Below are 14,575 nucleotides of genomic sequence, written 5' to 3'. Positions count from 1 at the left end.
TCTCCAAAAAAAAAAAAAAAAAATATCAGGTTGGCAGACTGAATTCCTGCCTTACCTCATCTCAACTATATTTTGGAGAGATACTTTTAAAAGAAAATATTTTCTTTAGGAAGGAATCGCCTCTTCGGTTGCCACAGACCCCATCACTCTGTTACACTGGCTGAATTCACACATTATTTAGCTACTAAAACACTGCGGTCCTCTGAGTTCACCAGAATTTTAAATAATGAGGTCCCTGATACATTTAAAACATGCTATTGAATTATAAACATAATTTTGGGGATATATCTGTTTGGTAAAATAAGGTAGACCTATTATATAATTACACAAAGTAACTCAAGCTAGATCAAAATATTCGGTTACCAGAAAAGTCATGATGCCATTTTGTATAGAAAAACTACATCATGACTCTTCCAACAACCCGATAGTTTTTCCAAATCTTAATCTCTATAAACTAAGTTTAAATTACAGAGCAGTCAACAATCTCAGTTAATTTCCCTTAAATGGTTTCACCATAGAAAAGAGAGTGGGAGAGTAGAGATGTTTTGTTAAGCCAGATGAAAAATTCAGGACTGTAATTTTAAAATTCAGCAACTGTAATTTTATACAGTTGCTTACTTGGCAGAAATATAGATTTTTATCTTGGGATAATAGTTTTGAGGTTATCAACAGTCAGAACATGGTGAGAGTTGTCAGTGGCATTTTCAGATTGTCAACTTGATTATCAAGGTAAACTAATTGGCAGCTAGTATGCAGTATTATAATAAATTATTTGTTTTCATGGTTTTTTTTCCCAGTACCTAAGGTAATAAAAAAGCTTGTAGTATTAACAAAAGATCGTCCTTCATGTGTGAAAGGGCAACATTTTAGAGCGTTAAAGTGTCTCATGATATAAATGGATTTTGTTCAAAATTGTATGAGTTTGAACTTTATAAAATTGACAATATTGGGCTTTTTCTGACCTACAAAAAAGAGAAAGCCATTCATATGGTTCATCATGCATAATGCATTAGCTATTCCAGTCTAGATAGCATTGTTCCAAACTGGGCAAGTGTTATTTTTTTGAGGGGTGGGGGTTGTATATTTGTTTTTGCAGACAGGATCTTGCTGTGTTGTGATCATCCTACTTCAGCCTCTGGGCAGCTGGCCCACAGGTACACACCACCACACTCCTAGCTCTTTCCATGTCTCACTTTGGTGCCCAGCCAGTCTCAAGCTGATGATCCTCCTGCCTCACCCTCTCTGAGTTGCTGGGATTCCAGGCCCTTGTCACTTCATCTGGCCTTCAGGTTGAAGGAATCAAACCTCTGTCTCCTGTGGGATCCCAGCCTGCATAGCATACACTACCGCAGCTGAGCCAGCAAAGCATTTTTTAGCAGAAACTAAAACACAGGTTTGTTTCCAGGTAGTAGTGAGCACACATTATGTTCTTGCTTTTTGCCAAACCCTGAGCTCACGTGGAAGATCCTTTTCTGTCTTCATCGTCCTAAGTCTTGCCTGTGTTGGCATTTCCCAGAGCTTGGCCATAGACCTTCTTCTCTTCTCCACACTCTCCGGAAAAATCTCCTCCAACCTTATAGTCTTCAGTGTGCTCACAACTCCCAAATGTATCTCTACCCCCAAACTGTACTCTAAACTCTGACCTCATTTATCTATTTCCTTACTCTCCAAGTGGCTGTTCCATAAGTATTTCACATTTTCTCTTCCAAAACAAAATTTTTGTCTCTCTCCACTCCACTCTGTTTTCATTCCAGCTTTTTACATCTCAGGGGAGGGCAGCATCACTACCCAGCTGGTCCAAGAGAAACCTGGGAGTCCCCTGACACCTCCTTCTTTTCTATTACCTAGGTCCTGCCCAGTCTGTCTCCTAAATTAGTGTATCCAGAACCTAGCTGTTTTCCGTCACCATTGCAGCCACCTCAGTCCACTTTCACCTCGAACCTGGAGAGGGGGTTGTTGTGATAACCACCTAATTTGTTCTTAGACTTCACCTTTGAACTTCCTGTAGTCCATCCTGTAAATATCAGTTTCCTAAGTTATGCATTTAAGATACAATGCAGCATCCTTGTTGCCTATGAGGGAAGTCCCACATGATCTGGTTTCTAGCTACTTAAGCCATCCTATTCTCTCTCTTTGTTCACTGAAATCTCTCAGTTTCTCATAGTCTCAGCCCTTTTTTTTCTGCCGTCGGGTCTTCGTATTATTTCTACTGTCTGGATTAGTGCTTCCTTTCTTAACTCTTTCTTATTTATCCTTCAACTTTCAGCTCAAAGATGGCTTTCCTGATTCCCTCACCAATCTAAAATAGGTCCTTATTATTATTATTATTATTATTATTATTATTTTGTTGTTGCAAAAGAGAGTTTTGCTACAGGGCACATGTGCTTACCAGAGAGACAGAGAAACAGAAGTGAGAAATCACACCCCACACAAGGGGGCCATGCCACAATCCTTCTAATCCATTCTCCTTTCGGGATTTTGGGCATACATGTACACATTGCCAGCATGAGTTTTAAGCCTCCAGATCCAGGATTTGAACCACAATTGACTATGTGGCAGTCCAGCAATGTAACCATTATGCCATCTGCTGGTTCCAGACCCCATTATTCTTTTACAAGGCACAGTGTTGTGCTTCAGTGCCTTGACCCAGTTTGCAATCAGACACTCAGATGAGTGTTCGTTTCAGGTAAGCTCCATAAGGCAGGGCCCTCTTCTGCTGTGTTCGTCTCTGTGTCCAGTGCCTAAGACATGGTACATGCTATCTATTCAGTATTTGAAATGAAAGACACAGTCTATTGTGGGTTTTGGTGTTTCCAGAAAGAAACAGACTATTCAGCAAAGGATATGGTGGGGTGCCCTGGAACTGAGCTGCCACCCATAAAACGTTGAGTTGAGTTTCAAATCCCATCTTCACTTTGGTTGGCAGATTTTCTGAGCCCCTAGACTGTAAGATTTTTGAAAACAGGCATTTGGTCTACTTTTTACTACTATGGCCTGATGCTTAGAAAAGTGCTCGGTAAATGGTAGTCCCTTAATAAATATTTGCTGAGTGAATACATGTCTGTTTTCTCTTTTGTAAAGTTTCTTGTGGCACTGTGAAGAATAAATAAAAGAAAATATAGCAATTACTTAATACATAGCAGGTACTCAATAAATGCTGGAAACCCTAAAGCCTTTTTCAAAACATAATTCTCATATTTTTTACAACAGTGATTCTCAAAAGCCCTGTGCCCCCAGGAAGATTGGGGTTACAGCCATGGAACTGAGTGCATTAGAATAACTTCAGGGATTTTATTCAAACTATTGGGTTGTTGGGAAAATCAAGACATATTTTTTCTTTTTTCTATGCAAAAAATGCATTATGACTTTTCCAACAACCCGATATATAAACTCTTAGCTTATCTCCGCTGCCCACTATGGCATGGCTGTTTTTGAGAAGGTATACATCATCCTCAGGTATGCTGAAGCAGAGGTCAAGAAGTGTGTGTGAATCTTGCCTGGAAACTATGTCACTGAAATATGAGAGGGTCTGCAGAAAGTTCATGGAAAATGGATAGTGTGATAAAACTAGGCATGGATTGCAAAATGTTTTGCACCAAAATGAATTTGTACTTTATTTAAAATTCCCCTCAGAATAGCTGATAAACAAGGACTGTATCTCAGAAGACTGTTCAGTGCTGTAAGGCTGAAGTGTTACACACACGTTTAGTGAAATAATTATGTATAATGGCACTGTCTGTCATCTTATGAGAAATACCAAAATCTGTGCTTGAAATCATGTTTGTCTAGGTATATTGCTTTGGCTTTAATTCTAGACTATTGATAACCCAACATATTTTTAAAAGAGAAGAGTGATACAGATTTCTTACCTTCCAAAATCATATTAACCTTACTGTAAGCATTTCTTTCAAGGCAATATTTATATTCCCAATGATTGTGGTCGGAAGAGACTCAGTCATGCCACATTTACCTTTGTTTTATCCAGTTTAAGAATTTGTGAGCTCTACAATCATTTTTATATCACTTAATTAGGCATGAAATCCAGGAGGGAGAAAGGAGTGAAGGTTAGAATCACCACAGGATGTCACAAATCCTCGAAATAGGGGAAGTGAGAATTCATCAGCCAATTGAACCACACATTACAGCCAAACCTTGGGCTATAGAGATGCAACTTCAGCAACTGGAGTAAATGAAAGTGCCTTTTCAAGCCTATACTGGTCCATAACTATAAAATGTTTACAAGCATTTTGATTGTTTATGCAGTTGAAATATTTAAGCAATTGTAAGTGCTCTACTTCTACAGAGCATATCTTTTGGTAAGTTACAGAATCTAACATAAAGCTATGCTTCCTGTAGTATATGGAAGCTGTTGAAATTTGAGTATTTTAAATGTCAACATAGAATAACATTAGGTTTATGACTTGACTTTAATGAAATCCACAGTGCAAAATTTGGATCTACACAACCTTGGCACATACCGATAGCGATATAAGTCAGATAAATCCATTAGAAGAAAAACTACTTCTGCTAAGACTATACTCAAGGGAAGTTAATGGAATATACCGTAATTGTCTGATTACTCAGAGTACACCTCATTTTAGACTGCTACTCCATGGGCTTCCAGCTTGGACCAGCTAAATCCTTTAGTTTCCTTCCACTTCAGGATTTCTCCATCTTTGCTGGTCTGCATGCCCACTATGGGGCTCAGGGTTAAACTGTCCTTGTCTGTGACCTCCTCAATCCAAAGTGGCTGCTTGCTTTCTGAATTCCTGCCAGCACTTTCCCTTCCTGTATTAACTAATCATTGAGTTGGCCTCCAGAGTTATTTCTGTCCTGGTGCTCACTAATGTCTTTCCTAACTCTTTGCTGCAGTCGCGGGCAGCTCAATGTGCCATGCTATTGTCTGATCTGATATTTCTAAAACATACTCATTCAACAAATCCAATTTCTTCTCAGCTTTTATTTCAGTCTTTCAATAGTCCTAGCAGGTAACTAGTCCTCTTTCTCACTGTAAGCATTAGTGTGTAACTCCATGAATTTAACCATATGAGGAAAAAAAGGATGCACCTTCATCTGTGGTGTGTTTCAGGCTAATAGTTTGAAAACCCTCCTTAATGAAAAAAGACTGAAAGAAAGCACATGACATCGGGCTAATCACTCACTTGACCTCCTTTTAGAGTAATTTTAAATGTTTTATCTACAAAACACTTTAACTCCTGATTTGGAATAGGCAAGTGACCAAGATATAGGTAAATCCAATATTTCAAAACCAATTACCAGGGAACCAGCAGTTAGCGTAATGGCTATGTCGCTGGACTCCCACGTAGTCGACCGCGGTTCGCGTCCCGGACCCGGTGGCTTAAAACTCACGCCGGGCGCGTGTGCGTGCGTGCCCATGATCCCGAGAGGAGAATGGAGGAGAAGGGATTGTGGCGTGCCCCTGGGGGGTGATTTCTCGCTTTCTGTCTCTATGTCTCTCTCTGTCTGTCTGGCGAGCGCACGCGCCCTATAGCGAAAATCTCTCTCAAAAAAAAAAAAAAAACCAATTACCAGTGAAAATTGGTTCTTCTTTTAAAAAAATAAAATGGCAGTCTTCATCTATTTCCAAAGAGCCTCTTCTGATGCGTTATGTTTTGTAAAAAGACCTGTTATTTGAGGTTAAGACTTTGAAAGACAGGGAACCATAAGAAGCCTGCAGTTGGTACTGAAACCGTATACAGTGCAGACCAGGATCACTGATTGTTCATACTTGGGATTGCAGTAAATGTAAAAAGTGATTTTGGTATTGTGACATAAATAGTTTTTTTAAAGCTTTATTTTCATCTGTTTTTCGCTTCTCTGTAATCCTTCAGATTCTAATACTACTGAAATAGTTTAGGTTGAGATTAATAAACCTGAAGCCTGTATTATTAGTATGTTATTGATCTGCTAAAATTGTTTTCTTAGTTAAGCTTTCAAATACATATAGCTGGCCACCAGCCATAGGACAAGATATATTCATTGTTTTGCAAGAAGTTGATCAGCTTATGCCCCTTGTAATTAATACTGCAGCCAGAGGCTATGATTTCCGGCTTACCACTGCAATTATTTAAATTAGCTACTTGATTTCCATTAATCAAAAGAAAATCAAGTACGTAAGTAGCTAGAATATGAAACCAAATTTCAACTCCGACTTTAAAACTAATATGTTCTGAATCACAGCTGACTTTTATGTCACAAGTCTAAGCTACCCTGTGAAAAATAAGAGTTGGTAACTCTATAATAAGGTTTTCCACTTGTAGGTAATCCAGCTCTGTAAGAGTCAGTGAATATTTATACAGCTATAAAATATTTATTAAATAGATAAAACTATATATGTGATTGATTTTTACCTGTGTTCAAAAAAATTCTCTCCATTTTTAAATTACTTTGCATTGGTGGTCCCCTCTCGCTCACACACACACACACACATTATGAGATATAGTCAGGCCCAGCAGATAGTGTCATGGTTATGTCACTGTACTCCCAGGTAGTCAACCATGTTTCGAGTCCCAGACTGGTAGCTTAAAACTCATGCCGGGCATGTGTGTATGCTTGTCCAAAATCCCAAGAAGAGATCGGAGATATAATCAATGAGTTTGTTATCATACTTTTGCTGGCCTCTGTATATTCACAAGAACTAGATATAATTGTCCCTCAATACCCTTCTTGCCTATTGCTAGGTGGCCAGATCCTCAGTCAGTATAAATGTCAGGGCTATTTGGCATCCCAAGCTTCCTTATCCTTGTAAGTCTTTTGTCTTCGTTCTTGGGCCTCATGTGTCTGGGTCCAGTGCCCTATGTCCTCTGATACTCCACATATTCTTTCTTCTCTCAGCATACATTTTAATTTTTTCTTCTGTACCAAATTTTCAAATGGGCATTTCTTTGCATGCATTGATTTTCAGCAAGACATTGATGTAGCTGAGTTAAACTATCCAAAAAGACCATAAGAAATAGTCTGGGACAATTTGAAAAATAAATAATGATAGCAATGTGTTATAGCCCATACATTAATATGTATGTATTCATAAAGATACAAATAAATAATCTGAATACGTAAGGGGGGGGAAGAGACAGCTACTTTTTACACTAGAATTCCAGCTATGCATGTAGAGAATAACAGCAGTAGAAAAAACACAACTTTAGGGGGCCAGACTGTGGCACAGCAGGAAATCACAATGCTTCGTGAGGTGAACCCACGTGGGAAGGTCAGGTCCATGCCCATGTCTCTGAGTGTGCTGGACATGCATGTGACTGACACTGGGGGTGGATGGTGGCATCAACACCTTCTGGGGTACCATCTCACTCTCTTTCACTCCCAGGAGATACAGATAAATAAACGTTAAAAAAAGAGGAAAAAATGAATATTTGGTATTAATAATTGTTATAGATAAGAATCAATAGGTGTTCAAATTAGTGACTCACATGGAGCCAACAGGTGGCGTGGTGGTTAAAGTGCTGGAATTGCCACATGGCCGACCATGTTTAAGTCTTGGACCTGGTGGCTTGCTTTCTCACTCTTCCTCTATCTTTCTTTGGCAAAACACATGTGAAAAAAAATAATTAAATAATTCTTTAAAATTTTTTAAATTAGTGACCCACAGGGTGATGAGTGACAAGATATTTACAGATTCTTAAAGTATTCATTCATAAAATAGTTCTTCACAGATTGAAGAAAACTAAGGACACGTGACAACAAAACACAATGTGGGATCCTACATATGATCCAAGACCAGAAAAAAAGGATGTTAGTGGAATAATTGGAAAAACTTGAACAAGATCCATTATTTAATTATAAAAATTAAAGACACTCAATAGAGAAGTTTATGATCCACACTTCACCCAGGAGATGGATGTCTGCCATTTCGGTAGCTTGTCCAAAGCTCGCTGTATTAGCTCTTATTTTCATCACTACAGAAGCTCCTGGACTTTACTATTTCATTCTCAGAACTACCTTACGAAGAAGATGGAGAGGAATTATCATTCCAGTTTTAAGAACCGAGGTCCCGCAAGAGGGAAAGACTTGCCTAAGGTAATACAGATTAGTGAGTAGAGGGGTTAGAATTCAAGTCCAAGTCTTCTCATCCTTAATCCAGTTTTCTTTTTATTCACATTCCCAAAGTGTAGTTATTTCTCTCTTTCATTTGTCAAGCATCTGTTAAGAAACTACTGATCAAGACACTGAACTAACACTATGCTGACAAGAGTACACATGAATTTTGGGGGTCATCTTTAATGAGGTACTTAGGAAAGAAAAGGAAGTTGGCCAAGAGAAAGGGGCAAGGAATATCCTTCTAGGCAGAGATGAGGTTAATTTAGCCTCCGAAGAAGGCAACAAGAGTAGTTCAGAATTGGCCCGAAGTCCTTTATTCTCCCAGACTCAGTACTTCTCCATAAATATTTAGTGTTTTTCCACTGTGAAGAAGGCACTTATAGGCTGCTGATTAAAAGTAGTTTATTCTCTTCACATTAACTTTGCTTTGGGGATTGTTTTAGAGTCCACTGAAGATTCTGCTTCACTGGCAAGCTTAAATTAGTTTGCTGCCCATATATCTCTGTGGTCCACTCAGCTGGCTTCATCAATTCCTCTGTGTGGTGCCGTCAATTGGATCTTACCGAAGTCACAACGGTTCTGGTACAAAAAGGCCTGCCACCAGCTGGATGACTGATGTGGAGAGAAATGTGCCTGAATGACTTTGGATCCCTGAGCATCACGTGCAGTCCTGGAACCAGGGCAGTGGAAGGCAGCTGACCGGAGGCTGAGTGTACTCTCCCAACCTCTGATGCCAGATCTCGGGTCGAATACACTGCCTCAGCTTCAATTCATGAGCTGGTGACAGGCGTATCCTCAAGGCTGAGAACCTGGCTCAAATTGTGTGAGTGTGTGTGTGTGTGTGTGTGTGTGTGTGTGTCTTGACTGCTTTTACAACCCTTAACCTGTTTAAACCCTATGGATTATTTAAGTAGAACATCTGTCCTGAATTGACCTATCCTGGTCAAAGATTATAACAATTCATATTATCTAAATTTCCTTTGCTTTCATTGGTTTCACATGTGGTCTGGTGAGCCTGTGAGGAGGAAGAGTTCAACATCATGGGAATTTCAGATGCACTGACATTTAAGATGCATTCATCACCACAATGCTGCAAATAGTATAACCGAGTTCAGGGAGAGTAAAACCAGATGTTTATTCTCTGCAGGATGGATCTTTAGCTTCAGTGTGCCATTGTTCTGGTGACATATGGTATGTATGTATCTGTATTTGAACAAGAGTTGATGCTCGTGCAACAGCTGTTCTTGATGCACAATTAGGGCAGATGAGCTATTTGCTTGTATAAGAACCCTCTTCAACCACATGTGTGTGGGACTGGGAGGGGTGGGGGGCATGCCTTGTATGTGGTTTCCTCAAGTGTTATCTTTTATTCTGCACCTGCCTTTAGGCATTCAAACAATAGACAATGCATTTGCGATCACAAATTTTATGAGTAAGTTTATCCATCGTGAAACTGGACACTGACTTGCTTCGTATGGAAGAGGTAGGGTTGAGGCTTAAGCAACCCAAATAACAAGCAGAAAATTTAGTGATGGCAGTATCAGTTTGTGAAACCATTCATTGTCCTTGGGATAAAAACTTAATAGGCCTCTATTTAATAACTGATGCCTCTGCTCAGATTCTCTGTTAATAAAACTAATTTTCCAATTCTGTTTCCAATTGTGTCACCAAATGTATGAGTGTAAAAACCGGAAGCCCTACTAGCCACACAGATGTGATTGAGGTGGTAGGGGAAGGGACTGGTGAATAATACCTTTATTATGTGACTTATGAATATGTAATATGTTATCTTCCAGCCGTGATTAGTCATTCTGCATTAGCCCTCTAACACTTGTGTATTCTACTGATTTCCTAATTTCATAAGACATTAGAGTAATTTCTGTTGCATAAATGATAGCTTTCATTGCTTGTAAAATGTGCTTTGACACTCTCAATAATGTCTTCTTCAAACTGATATTGCTTTGATTACATCTGGCAACCCCATATGGTGAAACTTAGTTAGGACCCTTCCAATTAAATTACGGTTGGAAATTCACTTCTGGGGTGCAGCTCACGATCAACTAAATTTCTCAGTGACATTCAGAACATGAAATCATTTTGAGAGAATACATTTGCAATACAAGTGGGAACAGAGGAGAAGGTTTTCAATCTGTATTAATTTATTTTTAAAAATTCATTACTTATACAATTTACTTTCCAAGCTAATTTTAGCCAAAGATGAGTAACACTGTCTTGGCAAGATGCATTCTTAAGATATTCCCATATGTTTAAGCAGAAATGCATAGTACAGTACTCACATACAATTAGAATGATGTGAAAATGCTCTTAAGGCAGATTCTCCAGCGCTGGCCCCCAACTTTGCAATGCTAAGGACCTTGCATTCTATTTCATGAAGAAAAGAAAGTCTATCAGGAAGTATCCAGACTCCTGCTATACATGTTCTCACCTAAAAGCTGTAGCCAGGTACTTTGCTTTTTCTCCTGTTTCTGTAGATACATTGTTTGAGCTATTCTTTAAGGCCAACCCCCACCCCTCTCTACTTATGTTCTAGATCTAATCCCCTCTCCCCACCTGATGATACCACTCGCGTGATGACCTTCTCTCCTAAATCATTTCCACCTCTCCTGGTTCATTAGCACTGGGAAGCAAACATGCCAGTTTTGTTTTGTTTTTCTATCTTAAACAAGCAAAGGCTATTCTTTCCTGACAACCACCCTTCCTAGCTCCTCTCCCATTTCTCTGTTCTTCGGAAGAGTTGTTCGCTCCATTTTCAGATCTCTCCTCCACATTCTTCCCTACCTCATCTATGTTGTCATCCACTCTCCTGCTCACTCTCTCCATTCCATCTGTGTTGGCTTCTTGCTGATTTTTGGACTAACCAAAATACCTCTCCTTCCTCACCACTTGTTCTTGCCAGTCCCTGGCCTCTGACCTCAGGTATCTGGGCCTGCTCTGCACCTTCCTCCTGGAAACCTTTGTTTAAGAGTCACCAATGCAGTAAAGCCTTCCTAATCTTTTTAATTAAGATTGCAGTCCCCCCACCCCTTCACTGTCTGATTCCCTTTGGCTGAGTCCCCTCCACTCCCAGATATTGATCACATTCTAATATACTTATTTTCTAAATATTCTTCATTATAGTGAATTTTGCAACTTTGAAGGTTTAACAGCCAAAGTCTCCTTTACAAACCAGTTGCCCCATGGCAAGGAAGAGATGTTGAGAGGAAGAGACCTGGGTTTAGAAAAGACCAGATTCACCTACTTATAAACCGTGCCTTAGGTAAGCTACCGAAAGTCTCTGAATCTCAGTTGGCTCATGTTTAGGAAGGGAAGATATGCCAAAGTCATGAACTCAGCACACATTGAGTGCAGACTTGGGCCACACGGCGGGCTAGGCCCAGGTAGTCCTGAGTGAGGCAGTTGTGATTCATGTCCCCATGGAGCTTGCAGTCTAGGGAGGGCCCAGAGATTAAACAATAATCTTAGAAACACATGTAAAAACCGCAGCCACTAGGTTGTGAAGGAATACACAAGCTGGCTAGTTGAGGAGCCTTGTGTGTAATCAGTATTCAGATCTTTCTTCCTTCCCCAGCCCCCTCATACCACCACTGCCTTGTCCCAGCAGTGTACTGGCAGGCATACTCCAGTGGGTGCCCAGCAACTGCTTATCATACTCCCCCGTGTCTAACAGGCACCTGGAACAGCGCTCAGACATACAGACAACTGAGGCCAGTGTGTAGAATTCCTGATTCAAAAGTTGAGTGATGTGATCCCCCAAACCGCATTTTAACCACCTCTTAGAAAATTTGGATGCAGGGGACCAGTAGATGGAACAATGGTTACGTTGCTGGACTCCCACGTAGTCGACCGTGGTTCCAGTCCTGGATCTGATGGCTTAAAACTTATACAGGGTACATGTGCATGCGTGTGTGCCCAAAATCCCTAGAGGAGATTGGAGGAGAAGGGATTGAGACTTGTCCATCCCCCCGGGGAGTGATTTCTCGCTTTCTATCTCTGTCTTAAACAAGCAAAGGCTATTCTTTCCTGACAACCACCCTTCCTAGCTCCTCTCCCATTTCTCTGTTCTTCGGAAGAGTTGTTCGCTCCATTTTCAGATCTCTCCTCCACATTCTTCCCTACCTCATCTATGTTGTCATCCACTCTCCTGCTCACTCTCTCCATTCCATCTGTGTTGGCTTCTTGCTGATTTTTGGACTAACCAAAATACCTCTCCTTCCTCACCACTTGTTCTTGCCAGTCCCTGGCCTCTGACCTCAGGTATCTGGGCCTGCTCTGCACCTTCCTCCTGGAAACCTTTGTTTAAGAGTCACCAATGCAGTAAAGCCTTCCTAATCTTTTTAATTAAGATTGCAGTCCCCCCACCCCTTCACTGTCTGATTCCCTTTGGCTGAGTCCCCTCCACTCCCAGATATTGATCACATTCTAATATACTTATTTTCTAAATATTCTTCATTATAGTGAATTTTGCAACTTTGAAGGTTTAACAGCCAAAGTCTCCTTTACAAACCAGTTGCCCCATGGCAAGGAAGAGATGTTGAGAGGAAGAGACCTGGGTTTAGAAAAGACCAGATTCACCTACTTATAAACCGTGCCTTAGGTAAGCTACCGAAAGTCTCTGAATCTCAGTTGGCTCATGTTTAGGAAGGGAAGATATGCCAAAGTCATGAACTCAGCACACATTGAGTGCAGACTTGGGCCACACGGCGGGCTAGGCCCAGGTAGTCCTGAGTGAGGCAGTTGTGATTCATGTCCCCATGGAGCTTGCAGTCTAGGGAGGGCCCAGAGATTAAACAATAATCTTAGAAACACATGTAAAAACCGCAGCCACTAGGTTGTGAAGGAATACACAAGCTGGCTAGTTGAGGAGCCTTGTGTGTAATCAGTATTCAGATCTTTCTTCCTTCCCCAGCCCCCTCATACCACCACTGCCTTGTCCCAGCAGTGTACTGGCAGGCGTACTCCAGTGGGTGCCCAGCAACTGCTTATCATACTCCCCCGTGTCTAACAGGCACCTGGAACAGCGCTCAGACATACAGACAACTGAGGCCAGTGTGTAGAATTCCTGATTCAAAAGTTGAGTGATGTGATCCCCCAAACCGCATTTTAACCACCTCTTAGAAAATTTGGATGCAGGGGACCAGTAGATGGAACAATGGTTACGTTGCTGGACTCCCACGTAGTCGACCGTGGTTCCAGTCCTGGATCTGATGGCTTAAAACTTATACAGGGTACATGTGCATGCGTGTGTGCCCAAAATCCCTAGAGGAGATTGGAGGAGAAGGGATTGAGACTTGTCCATCCCCCCGGGGAGTGATTTCTCGCTTTCTATCTCTGTCTCTCTCTGTCTCTCCAGTGAGTGCATGCGCCCTAGTGCAAATATCTCTCTTAAAAAAATAATTTGGATGCAGAAATCACAGGACCATCACTGAGAAGTGCTGATTTAGAGAAATAGTTTTATCAGCTCCCTTTTTAATAATAGGTTATAGAAACATTTTAAAGTCACGTCATTCTGAATAAATTATGCTCTCCCAGAAGCCATTTAACCTAGAACTTTTGCCATGCATTAGTGATATTAATGATTCGCAGAGACCACACACTATCTAATCACACCAGCTTCTAAATCTTACAATAACTCATTCCCCTCGAGGCCATTTGGTTGCCTGGTAGCTATATTGTAAAAACACTTGAAGAGTTTTTGAATGTCATCTATTTCAATGACTCAAAAGTAAGGAACAGTAAAGAAAGAGCCTCGACCAAAATGAAAATTGACAGTGGGAGCCTTCCTGCCACAGACACTAAGGACAGCCATGAACAGATGGGACAGACTGCTGCAGTGACGAGGCCGTGCAGATCCAAACATGAACATAATTCCACGCTCTTAACATAATTATGGTAAGGCAATTTTGAAATATGGCAAGTGGCCATGTTCTGTAATAAGGTCATAAACCCACAGAAGTATTCCTTAGTACACAGTCATAAGGTAAGTTCGATGTTACTCAATTCAGAATTGTTGAAGACTGGGAAATCTGACTTGTGGGCTAAAATCCACCAGCACATCAGTGACAATGTATTGTCTTTTAGATTACAATAATATTGTAGCTAGATGTATCCAAGAACTTTGTTTTTCTATGTATTTGAGTTTGCTAGGCATAGCCTATTAAAGAGTCTAATATGGGGACCAACAGTTAGCATAATGGCTATGTCACTGGACTCGGTAGTTAACCGGGGTGCGAGTCCCGGACCCAGTGGCTTAAACTCACTCCAGGCATATGTGCGTGTGTGCCCAAGATCTCCAGAGAAGAATGGAGGAGAAGGGATTGCGGCAAGGCCATCCCCCCTGGAGGGTGATTTCTCGCTTTCTGTCCCCCTGTCTCTCTCTGTCTTTCTGAGAGCGCACGTGCCCTATAGCAGAAACCTCTCCAAAACAAACAGAGTCTAATATGTTGTTTTAGATGGCTTGTGGGTATTATACATATCCCTCCAG

General features: G+C 40.8%; 1 protein-coding gene across 5 annotated transcripts in view; it reads left to right on the top strand.

The window, feature by feature from the left end:
* The window catches only part of SERPINI1 (serpin family I member 1), an 83,118-nt gene that overhangs the window by 15,304 nt on the left and 53,239 nt on the right, over positions 1-14,575 (top strand). Inside the window, exon 1 of one of the 5 annotated variants that reach the window (XM_027772549.1) lies at positions 12,563-12,688. The exons of the other annotated variants lie outside the window; for them this stretch is intronic. The gene's annotated coding sequence lies outside the window, so the exon portion shown is untranslated. Of the gene's footprint in view, positions 1-12,562; positions 12,689-14,575 lie in introns of those variants that run through there. 5 annotated transcript variants of the gene reach the window in all.

This window comes from Tupaia chinensis, unplaced genomic scaffold (genome assembly GCF_000334495.1).
Source record: "Tupaia chinensis unplaced genomic scaffold, TupChi_1.0 Scaffold000281_1, whole genome shotgun sequence".
Taxonomy (NCBI): Eukaryota; Metazoa; Chordata; class Mammalia; order Scandentia; family Tupaiidae; genus Tupaia; species Tupaia belangeri.
Note: the sequence above shows the minus strand (reverse complement) of the source record. Positions and strands in the feature narration are given on the sequence as shown.